Source organism: Telopea speciosissima, chromosome 1, assembly GCF_018873765.1.
Source record: "Telopea speciosissima isolate NSW1024214 ecotype Mountain lineage chromosome 1, Tspe_v1, whole genome shotgun sequence".
NCBI classification, from domain to species: domain Eukaryota; kingdom Viridiplantae; phylum Streptophyta; class Magnoliopsida; order Proteales; family Proteaceae; genus Telopea; species Telopea speciosissima.
Genome location: NC_057916.1, coordinates 73,186,708 through 73,214,557, shown reverse-complemented (window position 1 = coordinate 73,214,557; position 27,850 = coordinate 73,186,708). Strand labels below are relative to the sequence as shown.

Genomic DNA, 27,850 nt, shown 5'->3' with positions numbered 1-27,850 from the left:
ATGGCATCCAAACCAGGTCTCCTGACTGACTGGCCATGGCAAAAGCTTGGAAACATGAAGGTACTACTACTACTACTACTATTTTTCATATATTCCTCCACATTTCATCATCTTCTTCTTGTTGTTCTAATGAGGGTTTGTTGTGTTTGAAATGAAGTATGTGGTTTTGGTGCCCGGGCTGGTACATAGTGTATGTTCATTTGTGACCAAAGAAGAGAGAGAGAGGGACATAACAGTCTTGTTCATCTTACCAATCTTGCTGTGGAGATTGCTTCACAGCCAACTATGGATAAGCTTAGCTCGTTACCAAACTTCCAAATCCAAACACAGGATAGTAGACAAAGGCATTGAATTCGAACAAGTGGATAGAGAAAGAAACTGGTGGGTGATGATGAGTTGTCATTTTCTTTCATTATTATTTTTGGCTAACTTTCCTCTTGTCTTTCTCATTCGATTGATTTGATGAGAAATAAATTGCAGGGATGACCAAGTCATTCTGAGTGGCATTCTAACCTACGTTGTAGTTATGTATCTTCCCGGAAGTGCTAGAATGCCATTGTGGAAGTGGAATGGTCTTGTTCTTACCATTCTTCTCCACATGGGTCCAGTGGAATTCCTGTATTATTGGTTTCACAGAGCTTTGCACCATCATTTCCTTTATTCTCGTTACCATTCACACCATCATTCATCTATTGTTACTGAGCCCATCACAGGTAATTAATTAACCCACAGCCACTGTTTCTTAATTCTCGATCTCTTATAATTTGTAAGTATATTTCACTGCTACTTCATGCATTTATACTGATTTAAATTAATCTTTGATGTTAATTTTGGTGGCAGCTGTTATTCATCCATTTGCTGAGGAAGTGGTTTATTTTCTACTGTTTGCAATCCCCATTTTGACAATGTTATTCACTGAAACTGCCTCTGTGGGAGTGATCGTGGGTTATATAACTTACATAGATTTTATGAACTACATGGGTCATTGCAACTTTGAGTTGTTTCCAAAGTGGGTGTTCAGCATCTTTCCTTTTGTCAAGTACCTTATGTATACTCCATCGTAAGTTTTCAAAGCTCCTTTCCTAAGTTCTATAGTTGTTTTTTTATCATGTATATTTTCAGTTTACATCCATTTTACGTACTTTCTAGGGTTCCAGGGGTTGCAGTGGTCATTTAACGCACCCCTGTGTTACGGCATAGGGGTAATGTGTTTGACATGACCGGGTGGCGTTCTCTTTCCCTTTATTTATTTACTGCTAGGTGGAGGGACTCCCAGGTATATAAGGGGCCGTGCTATAGGACTTGTTAGTTGCCGATGTGGGAGTAATCTCCCAACACTCTGCACGTGTGGCAGTTTGCACTATGGAAATGTGGATACGATGGGCTTGTTAGTTGCTGATGTAGGACTAATCTCCCAACACTCCCCCGCACGTGTAGCCATTTGTATTATGGACACGTGGATACAGTGAAAACCCACTCTAATACGAAATAAAGTTTCCATCCAAAAAGTTCAAACTGTTAGGTGGAATGAGTCCCAGGTACATAAGGGGGCTATAGGGCTTGTTAGTAACCAACGTGGGACTAATCTCCCAACACTCCCTTGCACGTGTGATGGCCTGTACTGTGCAAACGTGGATACAATGAAAACCCACTCGAATACCATATAAAATTTCCATCCAAAAAGTTCAAACTGTTAGGTAGAGGGACTCCCAGATATATAAGGGGGCTAAAGGGCTTGTTAGTAATTGACGTGGGACTAATATCCCAACAATTTTTGTTGGGATTCATAATAAACATAGCTTTTTGATCTCATTATTCACTAAAACTGGATTTTACTTTTGGGGCTCCCTTAACAGGACCAGGTGAAAGCTAGCAATAAATGAGTTTGTGGTTTACACTCAAACAGTAGCATAAATATATTTTCACGCCCTCCCACATGTACGAAACACGGTGGTCACATGTCATACTTCTATTGGAGCGTGATTGCATGCCTAATTAATGGGCATGGTGTTGGCCTCAAAAGACTTCCAAAATTCCACGTCGGCTAGCCTTGTTTAGACACACACCTATTTTGTAACTGTAGAGACTATCAGGCCAGGTGATGATGAAATAGATATTGAAAAACAATGCGTCACTCTCCTCAAATTGAAAGGTTTTAGGAAAATGATAAAAAATGCTCCTAGTCGACTTGATCGGTTAGATTTTTGAATTAATCTTTTTTTTTTGGTAAGGATTTTTTAATTAATTCAAACTTCACAATTGGGTGTGTTTTATCCAAGAATAAATCCCTTTAGTATTAAAATATGTTATCATAACGGTACATTTATAATTGGTTATTATTTTATGTAAATTATTATCTTCTATTATCCTCTTTTTGGTGTCTCTCTAGTCATTCTTGTAACATCTTTTTTTTCATTATATGTCATACGTTGCTGATCTTTACCCAAAAAAAAAAAAAAGACTCCACATTTGAAGCAATTTTATAAACATGCTTCTAAATACAGTTTCATCATGTAATTTGCATTCATTAATACTTTGCCAACCCAATCTTACTGGACAAATTGGGTGGATAACACCTTCAATTCTTGTGTCCGTATGTAGTCTATGTGTAATCTGACACTTTTCCCAAATCTCCCAACCATCACCAGTTGAAATCAATGGGTTTCTGTTTTGGAGTAAAAGAGATCGAGATTATATTCGAATTATGATAAAGAATCGATGGATTTACATCCTAAAGAATTTCTTCTCATTGGCATCATTCCTTATAAGAGCGGATAATGTCAGATAATGTCTCAGGGACTTGACAAGAACGAAGTAAATTGGCTAAAAAAATTATTTTTTTGCTCAACCTACCAGGGCACATAGCGGTGGTGGATCTTGGGTGGAGGACTCGGGTTAGAGGATGCATGCCGAGCACCAATATGGGTAAGAGGATTGGATCCATTGAGCACAGCCTTAGGCATGCATTTAACAAGCCATGCCAAACCGCCAAAGCAAGTCTAGGTCCACATACCAATGAATATGGCAATTAATGCAGCAAAATCTCAACAATGACTCACGTCTCTGTCCCCGAACCCCCTTAATTTTGATGACAGTTCCATTAATGAGGATCTCATGGTATTAGGGCCCATCGCATTAGTATTGAGTAGTTATACACTTCATTTATTTACTAATCATCTATTCAATATCAATTCATGTATTAGGGCCCATCCATACAAACTTCTTGTGGACTGAATTGTATTTAGGGAGAGGGTTACGAATATATATAAATAGAGGGTTTTGGTGGAGAGAGAATGGGACCATGGTTTTTGTGAGTGGGTCTGTTAAAGAATCCGTACACTGTATACAGTGTGCAGATGATCATTTACCAGTGTTTTAAAAGATGGTCCACCAATCGTTTATTCATGTCGGCTTCCCGGTCCAATTCCAAAGATGTGTCATTACTTTGAGTAATAGTTATGGGGTGGGTAATAGCAAGACGTATGAATTTCCACCTAATTCTCACGGTCTTCAAGCGTAGCCGAAGATTTAGCAAGAGGTTAAGCTACTCCATCGATTAAATTTTCATAGAAACTGGTTCCCGACTGTTACGGTAACAACATGTGAATTTTTATCACTTGCGGTTCCCCTGTTCGGTACAGTTCCCTAGTGCTTCTAATAAAAGGGGATGGACCCCACCTGGATAGTGTGTTCGATTAGGGGATAGAATGGTCATTTCAGCCCCCTATGAGAGGAATCGCACAACTATACCAATCAGCGAACCTAAGGGGATAAAGATCCACAATATGCTGCCTCACAGAGTATGAGTAGAACAGAGTGACGTTACCTGAGAAGAAGGGGACGATGACTCTGCAAAGATGACACCCATCGAATATAACGTTTCCTGTTGTAGAGATAGTTGACTGAAACGAGAAACTTTTGCTCAACTTATTCTCAATCAATTACTTGCAAAACTAGTGTCATGGTGGTCGCGAGGAGTAACAAACCAAAAATTAGATGGGATTACGCAGAAGAGTGGAGAGAGAGAGAGAGAGAGAGAGACCCAAGTCAAGGTCTAGTGGAAGGAGAAGATGAGCAGAAATTTTTCCTTCAGTCTTATTGAAATCTGCAGACTGTGGTGGTCTTGGCTGGAAATCCAGGGAATCATGGCTGAAATTTGGCAGGAGATGTCTTTGCAGGGGAATGTTATGAGATGGTGAGATTGATGGGTTTCTGTGATTAATTTAATGACGAGATAAGAAGAGACAGGAACAGAGAAATTAGAAGAGTAAGTATTGCAGCTGAGAATGGATTGTCGAGATGGCAGGACAGAAGTAGTAGCTTTAGAGATTCATCTGTTCCAAAATTTCCTCCAGGTCTATGGATTAATTGAAACCAATATAGAGACTTTAGTGGTAGATTTGTTCTACGCTTACAATAAAATGGTTTCCAAAGGTAAATCCAATCTACATTACTTACTGCCCTATTGGGATCGATCAAAGCCAAATACAGAATTATCAACGAATATGTTGAAAGAATAGTTAAAATGATTGCTGACCGGAATCAACTTACTCGCCGAAAACCTGAGGGCCGACCTTATTTGGAAATGGTTGGTACTGGAATTGATTCTGGAACTAATCACTCAATCGTACAGTGTACGCCTTTCTATTCATCTTTTGTCCTCGTCCCTTTCCACAATACAAGGAACAATAATTTTTCTCCTCCTTCTATCAGGAATCACACAGTAATCCAAGTGCAACCAACCGTAAGGAGAACAATTTAATGAGGAGATAGGAAGAAACGATAGTACAGAAGAAAGTATAGACGAAGAAGAGGAGAACAAGGATGAGGATTCTAGTGCGCTTTGGATGCTTACTCCAAATCCTACAATGTCGTCTTCCCTATCGAAACCATCAGGAAGGGGGCTGCGGGGGTGGTAGAAGGGAGAGGGCAGGATGGGGTGGGGATGGAGAGGCGAGAGGGGAGAGAGAGAGAGTAATAGACGAGATCCCTATCTATCCACGACTTGCACCCCAAGCCAACATAACATACCTTCTATTAGGAATCCTTCTAATTAGAACCCTTTTCAATCACACTTCTTCTCAGTTTAGGATTTTGAGTTTTCTACGGTTATTGAGATCCTAGGCTGTGGGTTCCTCTAACATTATAAATACCTCTCTGTAATACTGTTTTAATATGAAAATAAAACATCTACAACATTCTAGTTTAATATGGTATCAAGAGCATGAAGCTCCATTGAACACTCATAGTCATTTTCTTCTTTTTATTTTTTATTTTTTTCTCTCTTCTACTCCAACGAGTAGTGCCTTCTCCCGTCAATGGCGCCTCCTCCTCCTCAGTCCGGGCTCCCTGGTTTTCATCACATTCTCTCCATCAAGCTGTCTTCTAAAAATTATGTGTACTGGAAAACTTAGGTTACTCCTTATCTTAAAGGTCAGGGCTACTTCGGTTATGTTAGCGGCACCAAACTCAGGCCAACAGAAGCTGCTGCCGCTGAAGCATGGGATGAGCAGGATTTCGCTATTATGAGTTTGATGATCTCATCTCTCTCGGATGAGGCTTTGCCTCTTGCCGTTGGAAAAGAAACTAGTAAGGATCTCTGGGCTTAGTGACCAGAGATCAACTTCTTAAAGCATTAGTGACTTTTATTTTCCTCTCCTTGTTCGTGCGATCAACTTCGGTGATTTTTCTCCAATCGGTTTTGGTCTGGTTGATCGTTTTTCTTTTGAGATCAACGTTCGGCTTCGGTTTCTCTTCAATCGGCTGCAGCTTTTGAAACACATCTGTAGAATTACTCTGGTTTGTTCGCACACCTCTGATTTGGAATCTGCTTCGGACGTGGCCATCTGCAAATGTTTAATCTAAGTTTTCCTTGATTATTTTAAACCAAAAGAAGTTGTCACGATCGTGCGACAGAAGTTTGCAGGAATTGCTGTCAGCCGAAACCTTTTTTGTCCGTAAGCTTTAATTTTTGAGTACTTTGATTTGATTGTTATTGAAGAAAAGAAAAAAAAAAAAGGAAAGCAAATCAGAGTACGTTTGGAGAAAGCAAAATTTTACTTGTTGAAACAAAAAAAAAAAAGAAAGTCAAAACAATCAATGCTTTGATTTGAAAAGTAATTAATGTCATTCTGATTTGATTGCTAATTTAAAAAAAACAAAAAGACAAAACAGAGATCGTTGGCAGAAATTCCTTTTTGTTTATTTGGGTTCGGCCACTACCCGTAAGCAGCCAACACACACGCCAGCAGCCAACACACGCGCCAGCAGCCAACAGCCCACACTAGTGTATACATCACGAGTGTCAACGTCGCTGCACCGTCGCTATCTTTTTCTCCGTCGTCTAAATCCAGGGTTCTCCATCTCAGGTGTGATTATTCCTTGAAGTATTTATTTTTATTTGAATTTTACTTGGGCATATAAACAAATCACATAACAATGGAGAAACATGTTGTTCCAATTGAGATGAACAAATTGGAAAGCTTTAGTGGCTCTGAGTTCAGTTCTTGAAAAAGGAGGACTCAGTTTGGATTGAAGTACCTCAATATTTTCTACACTGCGGTAAATAGTTTTTCTGATTGTGCGGACCTAACTGAAGCCTAATGGATAAGTGATGAGGACTTTTGCAAAGACTACCTATTGAACTACTTGTCAGATAAGCTGGCAGAGACCTAAAGTAAATATGAGACTACAAAAGAGATTTGGGAAAACTTAGAAGCCCAATTCAAAAAGGAGGAGGACCTATCAAAGACTCACTTGGTTGACAAGTTTATGGATTTCAAGTTTTAAGAAGACAAGAAAATACTTCCTCAAGTAACAGACTTTGAGAACTTGAGAACAAAACTGAACCAAGAAAATATCCCTGTTGTTGATGCATTCTTAGTGGGTGCAATTATTTTTAAGTTACCCTCTACCTGGCATTCTTTTAAAACTGAGATGCATAGGAAGAAAACACAAGTGGGGCTGGATGATCTCAAACGGTTCATTAGAATCGAAGATGAGAACAGAGCCAGGAACAACTTGGAGTTGGTGAAACAACAACAGACATCTGCCAATTTAGTTTCACAATCCAAGAAAAATTCTAGGTAGTCCAAGCCACTAAAGAAAGAACCCCAACAGTTGGAGGCCAAAAAGACTAACTTTAAAAAGAAGGGCAAGTGCCGCAACTGTGAAAAGTGGGGTCACTATGCATCTGAGTGTAGAGGTCCTAAGAAAGGGAGCACTGACACACCACAGAAGGAAGTTCACATGTTGGTGGACAAGACTGAACCTAGTAACTTTGTGGTTAGCAAGGGTAAGGGGTTGGCCAGTACATCTTAAGATTGGTGGTTAGACTCTGGAGCGACTTGTCATGTTTGCAACAGCAAGAACCTGCTCACTGATGTTGTTCAAGTAGCAGAGACTGTCACTGTTGCAAATGGAGACGTCATGGAAGTGATTCAACAAGGGACAGCGAACCTGGTTCTTTCATCAGGTAAAATATTAATTTTGAAAAATGTTAAAATCTTTTCTGGTTTTGAAAAGAATTTAATTTCAATTGGAATTTTGCTTGATGCTGGCATGTCTATTACTTTTAGCAGTAGTAGAGTAATATTGTCTGTTAACTCTTTTTATTTTGGATGTGCCTACAATTTGAATGGTATGTTTAGGTTGAATTTAGCTAATAAGACAATAAATCAGGTTAACCATATTTCACTTGATCCCAAAATACTACACTGTAGGTTAGGACATTTGAACTATAAAAAAATGCTCAAATTAGCTAAAACTCATAATTTATCATTAAACACTTCAATTAGATTTAACAGATGTAAAGTGTGTGCTCAAACCAAAATAACTAGAAAACCTTTCAGATCGATTTCTAGGAGCACTCAACTTCTTGAACTTATACATTTTGACATTTGTGACTTTAAAAGCTATACAACTAGAAGAGGTTGAAAGTATTTGATAACATTTATAGACAATTTTTTTAGATATTGTCATTTATACCTGTTAAAATCTAAAGTTGAAGCATTTGAAAATTTTAAAATTTTCAAGAATAGGGTAGAAAATCAGTTGAACTTGAAAATTAAAAGCTTTAGAAGTGATAGGGGAGGAGAATACAAATTGACAGAGTTCAAAGAATTCTGTGCCTCTGCGAGCATAATCCTTGAAACTACTACTCCTTACTCACCTCAATCAAATGGCATAGCTGAAAGAAAGAACAGGACGTTAACAGAGATGTTAAACTCTATGTCATTAACAGCTATCATGCCCTCCTGCTATTGGGGAGAAGCAGTGTTGACTGCAAATCACATTCTAAATAGACTACCACATTCAAAACTGACTTCTACACCTTATGAACTATGGCATAACCATCCAGGTAGATATGACACTCTTAAGGTTTGGGGCTGTATAGCTTATGTTAGGATACAAGACCCTAGAAGACCTAAGGTGGGAACTAGAACAAACACTTGTGTGTATCTAGGTTGTGCAGAAGATAGTGCTGCAGACCGATTTTGGATCTATCAATCAATGTGGTGATAGAATCTAGGGATGCTATATTCTTTGAAGATAAATTCCTCAGAGATAAAGGCCTAACCTTGCCTGGTCTGACAGAAATGGTTGCTATAAGTACCGTGGTCCTCGGGACGAGGGTTCCTCAGCCTTATGGGTGACATGGGTTTGATATATATATATGGATGGATAATAGATAATATTATCAATTTATAATATTGATAAATGGGGGATTAGGATCATGCACTAAAATATGCTAATATAATGTGAAGTCGCCACCTTGGGTTAGGGCCTAGGATCGATTAAGTGTAGCCCTATCCGTTGTAAATGGAATTGGGCTACATGACTCCATATGGTCTGACCAAAGGTTCAGGTGAGGGGTCAGGTTACGAGTGTGGGAAGGTGTTAGGCCCACCTCGCCCGGCCGAAGCCGGTCTCTCTGTATTAGATGCTACATAAAGACGAGTGTTCTCTCTCTTTTATTACGGGGATGGGGGATATTATGAACTACATTCAGATGCTATGAATTGATCTAAAACATAATAAACTACATTACATATATGAGAAATATGGACTAAAATGATGAAATACAAAAGGACTACATTGAATCAACAATAATGCAGTAATTATACCTGTATGGTTGTATTCCCCTGGCTCAGGGGAGATAGACGAATGGACTGACGCCGATTCTTTCTGGGCAGAGTAACGGCTCTTTCAAAGGATTTGGAGAGGAGAAGACAGACAAAATAATGTCTGAAATAAAGGGGTTTTGATGGTTATCCGTGCACTGACGGATAATAACACCTTGGAGCAGGAGTGCTCTATGCTCGAAGGGATAATCGAAGGATCTATCCACGACCAAGAAAATTTCACTCACTCACACTCTCATAAGAGAAAGGAGAGAAAAGAGGGAAAAAAATGAGACAAAGAGGGTGGAAATCACTTGGGGAGGGTCTCTCTACCCAAAATTCCTTAGAAAATGAGGGAGGGGGACCCTCCTATTTATAGGGAGGGATCCCCTCTCTCTCCTGGCCAGATAAGTCCTCCACGGCACCGTGGAGATGTCCACGACACCGTGGGGGACTTTTCCACGGCGTCGTGTGTGACGTCAGCAAGCTGATGTCACACCCTCTCATGGCGTCGTGGTAATCCGGTACACATCCCCACGGTGCCGTGGGAAGGGGTCTACGATACTGTGGGATGGAGTCCACGGTGCCGTGGGGGCGCAGTGCCATTTTTTCTTGTTTTTGGGCCTAAAATGGGTCATTTTATGCTCAGTATGGTTCTTGGTTTAATGGGTAAGGTATCTTGGGTCTAGAAAGAGGGAGAGTGCATCGTCCATCATCCATCTCCCGTTGTCATCATCGTCAATTAGGGGGTGACAAAAATCAGTGTCTACAGTTTTCCCCACTTTGGCCGAGGCCTGTGCCAATAGCCGAAGGAAAAAGATAAAAGATCGACTAATTTTATCACCAAGAGCATGTACTGCTGACGCTTTGCTCAAAGGCGACAGAGTTTCTAAAAACAGACGGTTAATCACGATGAAATTTTTTGATAATCCTTAAAAGAAAAACTCAAAAAAACCAAATCTCTATCTTGTGAGCATTGCTCAATCAAATTTTGAGGGTGATAAGGCACCGCTCGATCGAAGATCTAGATAAGGCACCACTCGGCCCATAGATCAAGATAAGGCATCACTCGGTCCAAAGATCTAGCTAAGGCATCACTCAGCCCCTAGATCAAGATAAGGCACCACTTGGCCCGAAGATCTAGATAAGGCACCACTCGGCCAAAAGATCAAATATGAGGGGCTCCACTAGGGATAGAATTTTGAGGGTGATAAGGCACCACTTAACCGAAGATCTAGATAAGGCACTACTCGGCTCAAAGATCAAATTTGAGGGTGATAAGGCACCGCTCGACCAAAGATCTAGATAAGACACCACTCAACCAGAGCTGCCAAACAGGCGGTTAATTGTAATGAAATCTTTTGATAAACCAATTGATCTTGATTGGGAGCAAGAGGACTCGATTGATCTTGAAATCAAGAGGACTTGATTAATCTTGGTTGGGAGCAAGAGGACTCGATTGATCTTGATTGGGAGCCAGAGGACTCGATTGATCTTAGTTAGGAGCAAGAGGACTCGATTGATCTTGGTTGGGAGCAAGAGGACTCGATTGATCTTGATTGGGAGCAAGATGACTCGATTGATCTTGATTGGGAGCAAGAGGACTTGATTGATCTTAGTTAGGAGTAAGACGACTCGATTGATCTTGGTTGGGAGTAAGAGGACTCGATTGATCTTGATTGGGAGCAAGATGAATCAATTGATCTTGATTGGGAGTAAGAGGACTCGACTGATCTTGGTTAGGAGCAAGAGAACTCAATTGATCTTGATTGGGAGCAAGAGGACTCGATTGATCTTGAAAGCAAGAGGACTTGATTGATTGGTCTTGAAAGAATTCATTTGATCTTGAAAGCAAGAGGACTTGATTGATTGATCTTGAAAGAATTCATTTGATCTTGAAAGTAAGAGGACTTGATTGATTGATCTTGAAAGAATTCATTTGATCTTGAAAGCATGAGGACTTGATTGATCTTGGTTGGGAGCAAGAGGACTCGACTGATCTTGGCGCTAACATCTTGAACAAGAGTTAGTATGATTCATGATAGATGATTGGAGTTTATGTATGAGGACTTTTCCTCAACATTTAGGGCTTTTTTCTTTCTTTGTTCTACAGGGTAAGACCCTCCTAAAGCCGAAGAAGTATTGTGGTGTAGAGAAGGTGTTCGCATGGTATAGACATCATTCTGTCGATGATGGCACGTGGAAAGCCATTCTTCAGTCAATCTAAGACAATGGTATGACGTACTTATAGTCGATCTGATTAACCTGTGGAACGACACACTCCAGTTGTTTCGAGGGAAAGACATAGTTTCAGTGAGGGACAGGTCTCATCTGAAATGCTTACTGGGAAATGAGCCATTCACGAGTTTTGACAGTGGTTGGATGATAAAATTATGCGCAAGTGCAGAAGTGGCCAAGAGATCACGACGATCAGACCATTCATGAGTTCGGTAGTTGCCAGATAAATAAATGATTTGGATGATAAATTGCCCATGGGTTTAGACTAAAAAGGATCGATTTGTACATGAGTACAATGGAGCCCGAAAGATTAATGGGATGATCGAACTACACGTGAGTATAGAGAGGATCAAAAAGTTCAATGATTAATTTGTACATGAGTATAAGGAGGATCAGATAATGGATCAATCTTGTACACGCGTACAATGAGGATCAAATGATGGATCAATTTGTCATGAGTACAATGGAGACTGAAGATTCACGAGATGATCGATCTACACACGAGTATAGTGAAGATCAAAAAATGTTAATGATTAACTTATACACGAGTACAAGGAAAATCAGATAATGGATCAATCTTGTACACGAGTACAAAGAGGATCAGGATGATGGGTCAATCTGTACATGAGTACAATGGAGACCAAAGATTCACTGGATGATCGAACTACACACAACTATAGTGAAGATAAAAAATGTTAATGATTAACTTGTACACGAGTACAAGGAAAATCAAATAATGGATCAATCTTGTACACGAGTACAAAGAGGATCAGGATGATGGGTCAATCTGTACTCGAGTACAATGGAGACCGAAAGATTTATAGATTGATTGAACTACACGCGAGTATAGGGAGGATCAAAAAGTTCAATGATTAATTTGTACCTGAGTACAAAGAGGATCAGATAATGGATCAATATTGTACATGAGTACAGTGAGGATCAAATGATGGGTCAATTTGCACATGAATACAATAGAGACTGAAGATTCATGAGATGATCGAACTACACGCGAGTATAGTGAGGATCAGAAAGTTGAATGATTAATTTGTACACGAGTACAAGGAGGATCATATAATGGATCAATCTTGTACGCGAGTACAATGAGATCGAAGAATTATGGGATGATTGAACTACACATGAGTATAGCGAGGATTAGAAATGTCAATGATTAACTTGCACACGAGTGCAAGGGGGATCAGATACTGGATCAATCTTGTGAACGAGTACAATGAGGATCGAATGATGGGTCAATTTGCACACGAGTACAATAGAGACTGAAGATTTATGGTATTATTGAACTATACATGCAAGTAGAGTGAAGGTCAGAAAGTTCAACAATTAACTTGTATGCGAGTACGAGAAGGATCAAATGATGGATCAATCCGTACACGAGTACAACAGAGATTGAAAGGTTAATGAGATGATCAAACTATACATGAATATAGCAAGGATCAGAAAGGTCACAGAGTGATCAAACTATACGTGAGTATAGTGGGATCGAAAAAGTCAATGAATGATCAAGCTATACACAAGCATAGCAGGGTTTAATAGGGTTAAAGGTTCAATCAATTTGTACATGAGTACAGCTGGGACCAGAAGATTCAAATGGTAATCGAACTATAAACGAGTATAGCAAGGATCAAAAGGATCAAATTGCACAAGAGTGTGGAACCATACGTGAATATGGTATAACCGAAAGATCAAACTAACAGTGATCCAAACAACCAAATGCACATGAGTATAGAAGAGGTTAAGGACTTGGTCAAACTGTACATGGGACCAAATCATTAAAGATCGAGTTGTACATGAATTCAACAGTGATCAGATAGTCCAACTGCACGTGAGTGCAGGAAGTACGAGGGTCCGATGGAACTAAATGATCAGAGCCCAGACTGTATACAAATTCTGTCATGATTGGTTGAGTAGGTTGCACGCGAGTGCAACGGAAATAAGAATTCAGATGGTATATGATCAAAGCATTGGTCAGGAAAATGCAATCCTATGCATGTGCAGTATCCATGATGACAATGGAAAGGAAGTCTACCATTAAAACTCAGGTAGTTGCATTATGATCCAAAATGCAACAAAAAAAACAATCTTATGCAAACAATTTTTCATATTTTTATATATATTTTTTTATTTTTAGTATGCAAAGGGAATCACAGTTCTAATGCAAATTATGTCATGCAAAAAAGAAAACACAACCCTATGCAAGTAATCAATTCTATGCAAATGTTTATGACACAAATACAAGCAAGTGAAAAATAATCACATACAACCATAGACACTTACCAAATATTCTCCATTTTTGTGTTGCACAACACTTGTCCTTCACAAAAGCTTAGTGCACAGTTATATGTTACCAAAAAAAAACTTTGGCAGGGAAATCTGAGATTCACTCAAACCCCTTTTTTTTTAATTTTTTTTTTTAAGAAACAATTTTATTTGTGAGAGAAATTTATTTTGAAAACTTATGGTTATTCACATTCTGACCTAGTAATGCACAATTCCATATAGACATATTATTCTCATCCCGTTACACACGTAGACTCGTCAAACATCGCTTATCCAACATCGAACGGGTGTGGGGTGAATTTTTGACAAAGCGAATCAAAGGGATAAATTGAGAGAATGTGTATGAACAAGATGGGTGGATAGGTCATTCTTTCCTCTCTTCATGGAGAGTCATGGCAGTTTATCCCAGACAGTATCATCCTTCTCTGTTTGTACGATCATTTTGTCTTTTAGGCTGAGACTCTTCATGATTGGGAGTCGATCCTCATGGACAACATGCAACTTTAAATTCACATGCTCTTGCCTAGTGGATTGCCCTAAGGAAACAAATCCTTTTTCCTTATGCTCCTTTGTCCTTCTTATCTTGGATAAAGATTGCCTCAGTGACAAGTTAATTCTTCTGGTCGTCATACTGGTTAAGAGGGTGAGTACAATGCTGCTGACATTTAATCCCCTAATCATCTCTTCAGAAATCTTCATGATCTTGGTAGACGTGTTTCTTTTTCTTCACATCATCGGATCGCATCAAAGAGAGAGGGATACTAGTGGGAAAGGGGAAAAAGTAGAAATATGATAGATATGATGCAAGTGAGTAAAAATGAAAAGTTGTACATGGACGAATGGAAAACTGTATATGTGGGAGGACCGAACTTGATTAACACTTCATCAAGTTGCCTACGTACCCCAAATAGGGATCAGGTCGAACGTAGTTCAGGACAAAGATGCCTTAATGTCAAAGCCTTGATGATTAAGTTTCATCATTGCCGGGTGAGCTCGAAGCTATGGATGAGAGTCTCATCACCATTTGGCCCGAGAGGGCTTTACTAGGTTGTAATGGGGCTTAAGACAGGGTTCCAAAGGATGGTAAAGGCTCAAATGTGCCCCTAGGGTCTAACCATGACTCGACACTTCTACTCCCAAAACTTTACCAAGATTCTGGTAACTGAGCTTGTTGGGGAATTTATTCTTTTTTAATAATGTAATCATGAAGTTTGGCAATCCCTCTCGTGTCTCAATTGAAGACTTTGGTAATTTTAACCCTCATAATTTTGACAATATTGTCTCCGAAGGAAAAGTGACTATTTTTGCCCCATGGTCTAAGTGCTCCCAATTATTTATAATGCCTTGAGCCAATGTATCCACTCTTCTCTTTTTTTTCTTTTTTTTCACTCTTTTTCTTTTGGCTGTCATTTTTTTTTTTTTGAACCTTTTTCTTTTTTTTTTTAACTCTTTTTTTTTTTTGCTCTTTTATTTTGAACTCTCATTTTTTTCTTTTTGAGATTGGCCCAATTTCGATTGTGGAGACGGAGCCACTCTCTTTTTTTTTTTTTTTTTGCATCCTTCGAAAACGTATTGCCCTTGTGACATCTTACTTCACCGAGAGACCTCTTCCAGTTAGACCCTAGAAGCCAATGGGACATCTTGATCAGCAAGAGGACATATGGATAATGAGATGTGAGTGGGCTAAAGTGAGTTTTTTTTTTTTTTTTTAAAAAAGGAACGACTACGGCACAACTGGGGGACTAGCAGATTTTGCTGTCTCAGGGTTTATTTGAGATGACTAGCGGCCAAAGGGGGCCTCCCTTAACAGGCTTTATGAGATGAAATATTCATCCAGGCTTCTGGCTTGCTAGAAGGGGATCAGATGTATGGAAAGCTCAAGATCTTTGACCATTAAGACTTTGACATTGGAAAAATGGGTAGCAGTTTTTTTTTTTTTTTATACCAACAGTTATGAAATCATCACAAACTGCTCCTTGGATGAATTAAAAAAAGAAAGGGATTGGAGAAATGGGAAAGAAATATATTCATTGATAACTGTGGAAAACACAGTGGACAAGTTTACAGAAGAAAATTTGACTGAATGAAAAGACCTAAAGACCTAAGGGATGCAGACCCGCTGATGCTTCAGTGTGATCTTGTCTACACAAGAGTGAAGTACTGTCACTACTTTGTCATGGGATTGTGCAGTTTGTACTATATAAAAAAATGCCCCTCTAACTAGAGTTGGGTATTGAATCCATTTTAAGTCGGCCAACGAAACTAATACTCATCAAGTTAATGACTGTAGTTTAACGCCTTCGGGCTATAGTGATGTCCTCAATCAGTGTCTGCCCCTGTTCAATCGGAGGAATACGAAAAACCTTCTTCGACGATTCTACCACTTTGCAGGCTGGCAATGTAAAAGAAGTTTTCTCTTTTAAAATTGGTGGTAGCATCAAAAGGATTTTCCCATAATCCTGGAGGAATCTGCTCCTTAGGGGCTCCATTAATCTCACACAAATAATTCCTTATCTTCTCCCAATCACCCTTTCTATATCCTCTATTAAAGAAATCCACCAAATTGAATGCTGTACTAAAATGAAAGGTGTAGTGAGGTTGACGTATGATCAGATTCGCATTTGGTTCTTCTCGCGACTCTTGTATCCAATAAGGATTGTGGAAGGTATAGAGGACATTCCATTTTGCACAACTGAAAAATTGCAAGAGCCATTGAGTCCGTGCATGTCTAAAACCGAAGAAGGAATTTCATTATGTTTGACCGAGGGGGAACAAATTCTGGATGCAATTCGTCTTGGCTCATATAGGTCAACAATTCTGGAACATGGAAGCTGAATGCTACCACGTACCTTTCGCAAAGATACAAAAGGAAACAAAGGGCTTCAGTAGACTACTGGTAGAGGTCTCTTATCCCAAAAATATTGAAGAAAGGATAATCTGGATGGACAGAAAGTCCTCGGAGGTTGTCATTTCCACGGTTGAGGAGAGTAATTTCATGAAACAAATTCAGGCAATCTTCACTCCTTGATTGTAAGACCTGATGCATGATCTGTTCTTGGAGATGGAAAGGTAAAAGGTCAATCCGATATTGCAATCCTGCCAAAACCTCTTTTTCCTTGATCTCTTCATGGCCTTCAAACCCATTCAGCTTAGTCATATCAGTTGTTGAAGGAAGAGAGGATTCATGAACATCCTGGGCGACCATCATTGATGAAGACTTTTGACCTGTCACTACCTCTTTTAAAGGAACCAACAAAGCTTAGATCAAGGAAGTGGGATCAAACCCTTCTAAATCTTCTTTGAGGGCATTGATTGTCTAATTAACAGACTGTTGTTTTGCCCCTAGCTTGAATTTTCCTGCTTCCAACAGGTCTTGGATAGCATGCCCGAGTGCAATGCATTCATCAGTGGGGTGCCCCTCTTGGGTGTGATAGTCACAGTATTGATCTGGGTCATACCAAAATGGTGGAGGATCCTTGACCGATCACGGAAGAACCGTGCCCAAAAGTCCCAGTTTCTTCAATTCAGCATATGCAAGAGACCTAGCCACACCCAATTCGGTGAACTCACGTTGTCTTGAATTTTTCATATTCGCCTCCAAATTTTGGCTCTGATATTGCATTGTGTGGCTATACTGGCCATATGCCTTTCTGAACAGTTTGTCTTCAATAAGCTTCCCTACGACCATTAGCTCTTCAAAAGTCAAAAGCAATCGTGATATTCCGTGTACAGATTCTACAGGATCATCTCCACCTGTTCTGCTTCTGTTGGGCGATTCCACATCTTTACGGCCTTCTCTCTAAACCTCATAATGAAATTGTAGAACCCTTCAGTAGGGTCTTGCCTTAGGGTCTCCAACTCTTTCCGTGTGACATCTACTTCAGTGTTGTATGAGTATCGCTTTGTAAAGGCTTGCACCACTGTTGACCAAGTCTAAGTCTGTGCCTGATCTAATTGTGTCAACCATCGTAAAGCAGGTCCAGCAAGCTAGTACAGAAAAGTCTGCCCCATTTGATTTTTTGTGAGGCCCCAAGATTTAGCCACTGTAGCAAAGATTTTGAGGTGAGCTTTAGGATCACCTGAACCATCAAATTTATCCAATTTCCATTTGAAGTCTTCGGGTATCTTTCCTTCAGGGAAGAACACCAAGTTATCTTCAGGCTCCTCATGAACCGTGTCCTTGACAGTAATTTCAAGCTATGCAACTTTCTCCCTCATCATACGCTCCCTTTCAGTCTCAGGATACTCCTGAGTTACGTTGATCACGGCATCTTCTTCCTCCATCATAATCCTGGTGGGTACCTTAGGCACTGTCGAGACTACTCTGCGAGTCATAGGCTGAGCATGCTCTGGCTCCCTGAAAGTAGGTATTGTGCCTCCTTGGGACATGTCTCGTACTGTTTGTAAGATTTGCACCATAAATTGCTTCATCTCTGCCACCTCAACCTATAATTGGTCCATTTGTCGACCTAACCGTACTTTCGGTGGATCATTGCCTAACGAATCCATGGTGATTCTATCCGGGAAAGCCTGATCGAGCTGTACCTCACGATGTTGGGTGGAGAAGGGGAAGTCCTGAACACCTCTGGATTGGATCAGACCAATTTGGGTTAGCCTATTGTCATAATGGGCTCACGCGGGTAACAGGAAGTCTTTTGATGTGAATTGTGCTTTACATAAGTCAGAGAGAATTATTTCAGGTCACAAGGAATTTACTTGAGTATGTAAAATATTTTTTTTATTTTAAACATTTTTTTTGTATTTTATTTTTATCATTTTTTTGGTATTTTATTTTTATCATTTTTTTTTTTGTATTTTATTTGGCTCAAGTAATCGAAGTCGTCATTGGAGCTTCTAATATTGTAGAAGTTCTCTCAGACCATACTTCAAATGCCATCGTCGCCCAAACATTTCTTAAAAAAGAAAAATAACAAACAAAGAAGAAAGCCGAGTTTCAGGTTCCTGATGATTATATCTTGAATCAATACGAGGTGCCCCATTTTCAAGGGACATGTGGGAATCCATCATATGGGAGTAGGCTCCCATCTTTCTTCGAGGGACTATCACGGGACTATGGGATTCCTTACTTTGGGCGGCGCCTCGTATTGAGGCCAGATTAATCATCAAGCAACCTTAAACTCGGTCTTTCTTACAGCTAACAATGGTTAATTTGTGTCACACCCTAATCATATATGGTCTATTTTTCTACATGATGCATGTAATGGGTAGGCTTAATAGGATAGAACAAGGTCACCCTTGACAGAATCGATATACCTATCGCTCGTGGTCGCAAATTGCGGGCACGTGGTTCTTTTAATATACCTAGAGAGTAGGTCACATAGTCTCAGAGCAATCAAGCTAATGCCTTTTTTGGGTGGCTAAAGCACCCCATAGCACACTAGTAAATACCCTCGCTAGTGATTCTAAACTCGTATAGTAAATATCAAGGGTTGTAGCTTCACCGCGAATTACCCATGACTCCTCATGGGGTCCAACGACTAACTACGAGGGTAAGAGGGGTTCCCATGCAGTGTGTGTATGCAAGAAAGTGGTACAGGAAGCGGCTATCATCCGATCTCAGAGTATGACGTGCCTCACCCCCCCGGGGGTAAAGGCACGACAGGGAGTACCCTCGTTGTTTGATTTCACTTCGAGCACTATGCATGATGCGGTTAGTACACACAAGGGTTAGCCAAGACAAACATATTATGGTATTTATTTATTATTATTATTTTTTTTTGTATTTTGTTTTGTACATTTTTTTTATTTTGTATATATATATATTATTTTTTTTAATTATTTTTGTTTTTTATTTTTTACATAAAAGTTTGGAGAGAACATTCTGTCATTTATTGATAGCACCTATTTAGAAAGTTTGACCTCGGGTGGACGTTTGTCCACTCACATCCGTAGTGAAGTCGCCACTGTAAGTACCGTGGTCCTCGGGACGAGGGTTCCTCAGCCTTATGGGCGACATGGGTTTGATATATATATATGGATGGATAATAGATAATATTGTTAATGTATAATATTGATAAATGGGGGATTAGGATCATGCATTAAAATATACTAATATAATGTGAAGTTGCCACCTAGGGTTAGGGTCTAGGACCCATTAAGTGTAGCCCTATCCATTGTGAACGGAATCGGGCTACATGACTCCATATAATCTGACCAAAGGTTCAGGTAAGGGGTCAGGTTATGAGTGTGGGAAGGTGTTAGGCACCCACCTCGCCCGGCTGAAGACGGTCTCTCTGTATTAGATGCTACATAAAGATGAATGTTCTTTCTCTTTTATTACGGGGATGGGGGATATTATAAACTACATTCAGATGCTATGAATTGAACTAAAACATAATAAATTACATTACATATATGAGAAATACGGACTAAAAGGATGAAATATGAAAGGACTACATTGAATCAACAAGAATGCAGTAATTATACCTGTATGGTTGTATTCCCCTGGCTCAGGGGAGATAGACGAATGGACTGATGCTGATTCTTTCTAGACAGAATAACGGCTCTTTCAAATGATTTAGAGAGGAGAAGACAGACAAAATAACGTCTGAAATAAAGGGGTTTTGATGGTTATCCGTGCACTGACGGATAACAATGCCTAGGAGCAGGAGTGCTCTATGCTCAAAGGGATAATCGAAGGATCTATCCATGACCAAGAAAATTTCACTCACTCACACTCTCATAAGAGAAAGGAGAGAAAAGAGGGTAAAAAAACTTGAGACAAAGAGGGTGGAAATCACTTGGGGAGGGTCTCTCTACCCAAAATTCCTTAGAAAATGAGGGAGGGGGACCCTCTTATTTATAGGGAGGGATCCCCTCTCCACGGCGCCGTGTGTGACATCACAAGCTGATGTCACACCCTCTCATGGCGCCATGGCAATCCGATACACATCCCCACGGTGCCGTGGGAAGGGGTCTACGGCGTCGTGGGAAGGAGTCCACGGCGCCGTGGGGCCGCAGTGCTATATTTTCTTATTTTTAGGCCTTAAATGGGTCATTTTATGCTTAGTATGGTTCTTGGTCTTATGGGTCGGGTATCTTGGATCTAGAAAGAGGAGAGTGAGTCGTCCATTGTCCATGTCCCGTTGTCATCATCGCCAATTAGGGGGTAATAAAAATCAGTGTCTACAGTTATAGAATCACCCATGGATACTGAACCAATTGTTTCTGACATTCAACCCACAATGGTTACTGAATCAGAATCTAGAAAAGTATCTACTAGAGATAGAGTACCCAAGAATTTTGGTGAGGATTTTGTGACCTACCATCTAGAGGCAGATCCGTCCACTTATAAGGAAGCGATGAGATCTAGGGACTCACTACTATGGAAAGAAGCCATTGATGAGAAAATGAGCTATTTAATGCAGAATGAAACCTGGCACCTTGTTGATCTGCCTAAAGGGGCCAAGACAATAGGGTGTAAGTGGGTACTGAAGAAGAAACTTAATCCGGATAGGTCCATAGCCAGGTATAAAGCACGATTTTTTTGCTAAAGGATCCTTGTATTAAGAAGGGCTGAACAAAAACAAAAGGAACAAAAAACAACTAAAACAACACGGTTAGTAGCTAATGGCTATATCCAAGTGAGAGGGATAGATTATTTTGACATCTGCTCTCCGATTTGCCATTTGGCAACAATAAGAATTCTTCTTGCCATAGCATCTATTTTGACATCTGCTCTCCGGTTTGCCATTTGGTAATAATAAGAATTCTTCTTACTATAGCATCTATTAAGCACTATGTTGTGCATCAAATGAATGTAAAAAGGGTTTTCCTTAATGGAGACCTAATAGAAGAAATCTACATGAACCAACCTGAAGGGTTTGTCATGGAAGGTTCTGAAAAAAGAGTTTGTAAATTAAACAAATCTCTCTATGGTCTTAAATAAGTACCTAAATTATGGCATGAGAAGTTTGACAAGACAGTAAAGAGCCTTGGTTTTCAAACCAGCAACTCGGATAAGTGCCTTTATTTTTTGTATGAGTCAAACAAGGTCGCAATTATTTGCTTGTATATAGACGACATGTTGATTCTAGGTTTTTATTTCTCTATAATGAGAGACATTAAAGAAACCTTGTCCAAAGAATTTGACATGAAAGATCTTGGTGTGGTAGGCACCATTCTTGGAATGAGAGTAAACTTCAGTAAGCAAGGGATCACCTTTAGTCAGTCTCATTACATTGAGAGGCTACTTTCTAATTGGGGATACAGTGATTGTAAACCGATTGAGACACCCTATGATTATAACAAATGGTTAAAACCTAACACAGGTGACATCGTGAATCAGTTAGAATATTCTAAACTGATTGATAGTCTCATGTATGCAATGAGTTGCACTAGGCCAGACATAGCCTTTACGGTAGGCATGCTGAGTCGTTTCACTAGTAATCCTGGAAAATAGCATTGGGATATCTTAACGAGGCTGATGAGATATCTTAAGGGTACTCTATGTTATGCTCTATGTTATATTGGACATCCTCCAACTTTGGAAGGATATTCTGATGCATCTTGGTGCTCAGATTTGGGAGACAGTAGATCTACCAGTGGTTATGTATTTACACTAGGAGGAGCAGCTATAGCATGAAAATCCAAGAGACAGACTGGTATTACTCTGTCATCTATGGAATCGAAACTTTATGCTCTAGCTTCTGCAGAAGATGAAGCAGAGTGGATAAAAGATCTAATCATGGATATTCCATTGAGGAGTTTTAAGTTAAACCCTATATCTATTTTTTGTGATAATCAAGCAATAAAGACAATAATGAATAACTCACTCTTTAATGGTAAGAGAAGACACATCAGGCTGAAATAGGTCATCCTGAATTATCGATCAGAATAAGGGATTATCACTTTGATTGATGTAAGATCAAAGGATAATATGGCAGATGCCCTTACAAAGGAATTAAACAAAGATCGAACATTCAAATCTACGAGAGAGATGGGATTAAAGACCATTTAGTCAGGTCTTAACCTAACCCAGTATTATTTTGAATTATTCGAATCTCATCTAGCCTTCGTAAGCATTCGGGACAGTTTACATGTTTCAGATAACTTAGTCAGGTTACTAAGTATGGGGGTTTGTGAGACCATTCCAAATGTGATGGTGTAGCAAATTTTCATGTGAAGTTTTCTTACTTTGTTATTCCACAAAAGAATATGAAAAATGTCTGATATGTTTCAATGATATTATGCTAGTCTTTATGTCATTCCAAATTTGATGACATGTCTTTCATAGTATGGTGTACCATTCCAAATTTGATGATACAACATAAATCTATGACTGATATGACGAACACAGTATTCCAAATAGAAACATGGTATGGTCCTTGCGATAGAGACTATATAGGATCGAGTTCTTGTAAAGAAACTTGATAATGATGCTTATTATTTTTTTTATTAACCTTCAGCCATATATGGAATGTACTAAGTTCTTATTGTTGAACTAGATACTATTGTACAAATGATTGAATTCATATTATCTTATGAAATTCATATTTGATAAATTACAGAGAATGATGAAGATGGAGGAGAACGGTTGAATCTAGATATCGATGAGGATGACTTACTTGATGAGTAAAGTCACATAGATTGCAAGGACTTTTCTTTATCTTTTGGTTTAGTCACCTGCATGTGGAACTTCGGATTTATTGTTGGGTTTAGTTTTGACCTAAAACCCTAGTTTATTTTTTGAAGTTTACTTACTTGATTATTAGATTATTGATATTCAATTTATATTGATTCAATTACTGATTGACCAATGGTTTTCTATACATTTGTGGTGGATATATATAGAACATAGGAGGAGATTGTAAGGGTATTTATGTAATATCCCTTCATATGTTCTAATATAATCCTACTTGTATTAATACTCAGGTTGTGAGGGGCAACCTAGTTATTAGCCCATCTGACCTAAACCCTAGTTTTCCTATAAATACTAGCTGGAGGCAGCAGTCTGGGTATTCCAAACTAGATACTCAGGGTGTAATGCTTTAAGCAACCATATGCTTAAACCCTAAACCTTAACAGTTTCAGCTCCTCCTCTACACCATGCCTTTTATCTCTTAATGTCGCTCTACAGAATCTCCAACACAAGCCTGATGAATCCATTACAAAATTTCTACAGTGAGCCAAGGCTCTTTCCGATGAACTTACGGCAGCGGGTAAACCCCTTCCCCAAGAAGATTTTAATATTCATATTTTCTACTCTCTTCGTGATGAGTTTCAGGCGATTGTCCCTACTTTAATGGCGCAAACTACCCTGGTTCCATACACGGAACTTCACAGCTTACTTCTCAGTCATGAGTATCTCTTGGCATCTCATCAAGCCATCATTGATCCTTTTATTAATGCCAGCACCAATATTGCTCAGCAACAAGCCCGTGGTGCCTCCTCCAACTACTCCAGCTGTGGAACCTCCTTTCCTCAAGGACGTGGTCGTGGTGGTGGGGGTGGCCGCGGTGCTCCTACTGGACCTAGCGACTTCGATCGCTCCAATGCTTTTGCACACAGCCCGTGTACTATCTGCCGTCGTACGAATCATCAAGCAGCCACATGTTTCTATCAATAGCAGGGTATCGGACACCCATCCAGCCAACCCCTTCTCCCTACCCCCACACCACCTTCTCCATCTCCAAATCAGCGCCCTCCCTTCCCCCATACTGCCTATTACTCCATGCCAACCAACCTCCCTAATCACCCAAACACTCCACACTCTCCCTTCCCATCTTATCCGTCACACCCTTTCCCATCACCCACCTATCCACCCGTCCCAATAACCAATTGGATACTTGATATAGGAGCGTCTCATCATTCCACACCTGATCTTCAGGCATTCTCCAATTATGAACCATATACAGGTACTAACTCTCTCATGGTCGGCAACGGTAATTCTCTTCCTATTTGTCATGTTGGAATTTCTTCTGTATCTACTCCTTCCCGTTCTCTTAAGTTATCCAATGTATTGCATGTTCCCCTCTTAACTAATTCTTTACTTTCTGTTTAGAAATTTGCCACTAATAATAATGTCTTTTTGAATTTCATGCTTCTCATTTTTTTGTCAAGGATTCGATGTCCAAGCGCATGTTTCTTTTGGGAATGAGTAACAATGGTCTCTACTCTCTGCTGTTAGCTCCTTCACTGTCTCCCTCTGTCAATTTTGCTGCTCAGTCATCCTATGCTCGTTGGCATCATCGCCTTGGTCACCCTCATGATCGTGTCCTCCGTCTGATGCTACATGGTGAAAGTCTTTCTAAGTCTCCACACTTATGTCCTGCCTGCCAGATGGGCAAATCGTGTCGTCTACCTCTTCGAGAAACAGCCACTCGTAGTTCTTCTCCATTAGACTTGATTTTCAATGATGTTTGGGGTCCCTCCCCCACTTTATCTTCTACTGGACATCGTTATTACATAATTTTTGTGGATGATTTTAGTAAATTTATTTGGTTTTATCCTCTTAAACTCAAATCCGACGTGTTCTCTATTTTCAAGAAATTTCAAGCTCTTGTTGAGCGTCAATTTAATAAGAAAATATTATCTGTTCACGACTTGCATGCCAAGCCAACATAACATACCTTCTATTATTAGGAATCCTTCTAATTAGAACCCTTTTCAATCACACTTCTTCTCAATTTAGGACTTTGAGTTTTCTACGGTTATTGAGATCCTAGGCTGTGGGCTCCTCTAACATTATAAATACCTCTCTGTAATACTGTTTTAATATGAAAATAATAACATCTACAGCATTCTAGTTTAATAGAGAGAGAGAGATTATGGTCGCAACCGGTCTCAGGTAAATAGCTCAATGGCTAAGATTTGATTGAATTAAATCGACGGTTATTAGTTGAAAAACCCATTGTCAAACTTATTTATCCGTACGTACTGCCACCTTTCAGCCATAGTTATGTCCTTAATTTAGACTTTGATAAGCAAAATCCAACAAAAAGTGGATAGACATGCTTTTGAATGCTTCATAAAATGTACCAAATATAAACAGGTTTCATTCTCTTCATCATACGCAATTTCGAACCAACTACTCCCTCTTCATGCCTCTCTATGATTACATATATGGAACCATGAACAAGTCCACCGACAAATTGTATGAAGATTCACACAAAGGAAGGAAAGAGACACCAGATGTAGTACACCTGATTCATTCAACAACACTTCAGTCCTTCTATCATCTACCACCGGCCATTGCCTCGCTCGCATCTGAGCCTTACAGCTCCAGATGGTACTTATCGATGTTATGGCCGATTCGCTATGGGTTCATGTTGTTCACATCCATATTTGGTTCTACCATTACAGTGGAGAGGAACATATTTGATAAACTCAAGCTGCAAACATGGGCAATCCCAAGATTTAGTTTCCATGTAAGACTCTCTAGCTTTTCCCCTTTTTTCTTGCCCCTATTTGTTGCTTTTGTTTTCTAATGACAGGTTGAGCTTTGCCTCGCAGTATTCCTCGTCGAGCCAAAAGGATTCGATCAACAGTTTGATTGAAAGAGCTACTTTTGAGGCCGAGAATGAAGGTGTTAAAGTTTTGAGTTTAGGTCTTCTAAATCAAGCAAGTTTGTACTTCATACATTAGGGTGATGGTATATATGTGTTTGGATTAGGCAAAACATTTTGGAAGATTAAAATCCTCAACATGGGACAAGTTTTCATACACGGTCGAGACATTAATTAATGGGTGGGGATTTATGACTTTTCCAATTCTTTGTCAGAGACCCTCTCATATACACAGCCGTGTATGAAAACTTTCCCCTTAAAGCATTCTTAAGTTTTTGTATTTCCATTGAAGCCTTCGTTTGTTTTGGTGTAAAATTTTATATGTTGGAAAAAATTTTCATTCGCTGTTTCCATTGAAAAACAACAATGGAAAACTTTTCAACTTCGAAGTTTATGCCGAAACATTAAACAAATACATGGTGATTAACTGGGAGAGCAATTTAATGGAAATGGTGAACTTTATCTCCAGAAGCACCCAAATCTTAAGATAAGAATCGTAGATGGAAGCAGCTTAGCTGTTGCCGTGGTGCTTCACAGCATTCCCAAAGGAACAAAACAAGTGCTTCTCAGAGGAAACATGTCTAAGGTTGTTTGAGCTATTGCCAAGAATTTATGTCAAAGAGGAATCCAGGTACAATATTGATAAGTAAACTCAATTCATTAATCCCTTGAAATTCTAATTAATAATAAATTATTGTTATTTGGGTGAGGGTATGGGTGGGGTAGGGATCAGCTCTCCACATGGGGTGTCAACCCATAGATCTCATCGTTCATATGATGTAGACACGTCAAAGATGGGTTCCACACACCATGGACGATGAGATCCATGTTGGGTGGCACCCCATGTGGGTAGAGATCTAATCCGGACTCGTATCGGTGGGGACTTTAGACATGTTTTACTTTGTCAACTCAATTTTATGTATAACAAGTCTCTAACAATGCTAGAGTGGTGGAAACAGGTAGCTGTGGTGTGCAAGGATAATTATGATAAGCTTAATTTACGAATCCCTACAGAGTTGTGGATTAACTTGCTCATCTCTACCAGTTATACCCAGAAGGTAAAACAATCAGTATTGATCGCTATTTTGTCTCTCTTTTGAATTGAGGATTAATTAAGAAACTATTAATTACTATTGGAGGAAATGAATGTCTTAATAATAATAATAATAATAGTATAGGTGTGGCTGGTCGGAGATGGAGAGCTGAGCGAGAAAGAACAAAGAAGAGCACCGGAAGGGACACATTTCATTCCATGCTCACAGTTTCCTCCAAAGAAGGCGGTGCGCAATAAGGATTGTATTTACTATACTACTCCAGCCATGCTCATCCCCAAGGCTCTCCAAAATGTATACTCTTGTGAGGTAATTAATTAATTAATTAGATTCCAACTTAATTGGAGGTTACTTTGCTAATTTAAGATTTCTCTCTATTATTATATTAAGTAAAAGATCATTACCAGTTCTATAAGTGTTTGCATATATGTATGTACATGGATTTGATCAACAGAATTGGCTGCCGAGGCGAGTGATGAGTGCGTGGCGTGTAGCTGGAATTGTGCATGCGCTGGAAGGCTGGGGATACCATGCTCGACATAGAGAGAGTTTGGCTTGCTAGCCTTAGCCATGGATTCCTACCCATGCTCGATCACCCATTGATCTGAGTCTGCTC

The 27,850-nt window shown here is 39.5% G+C and overlaps 1 pseudogene; it reads left to right on the top strand.

The window, feature by feature from the left end:
* Nucleotides 1-27,842, top strand: LOC122654318 (annotated as a pseudogene).
* Nucleotides 27,843-27,850: the final 8 nt, after the last annotated feature.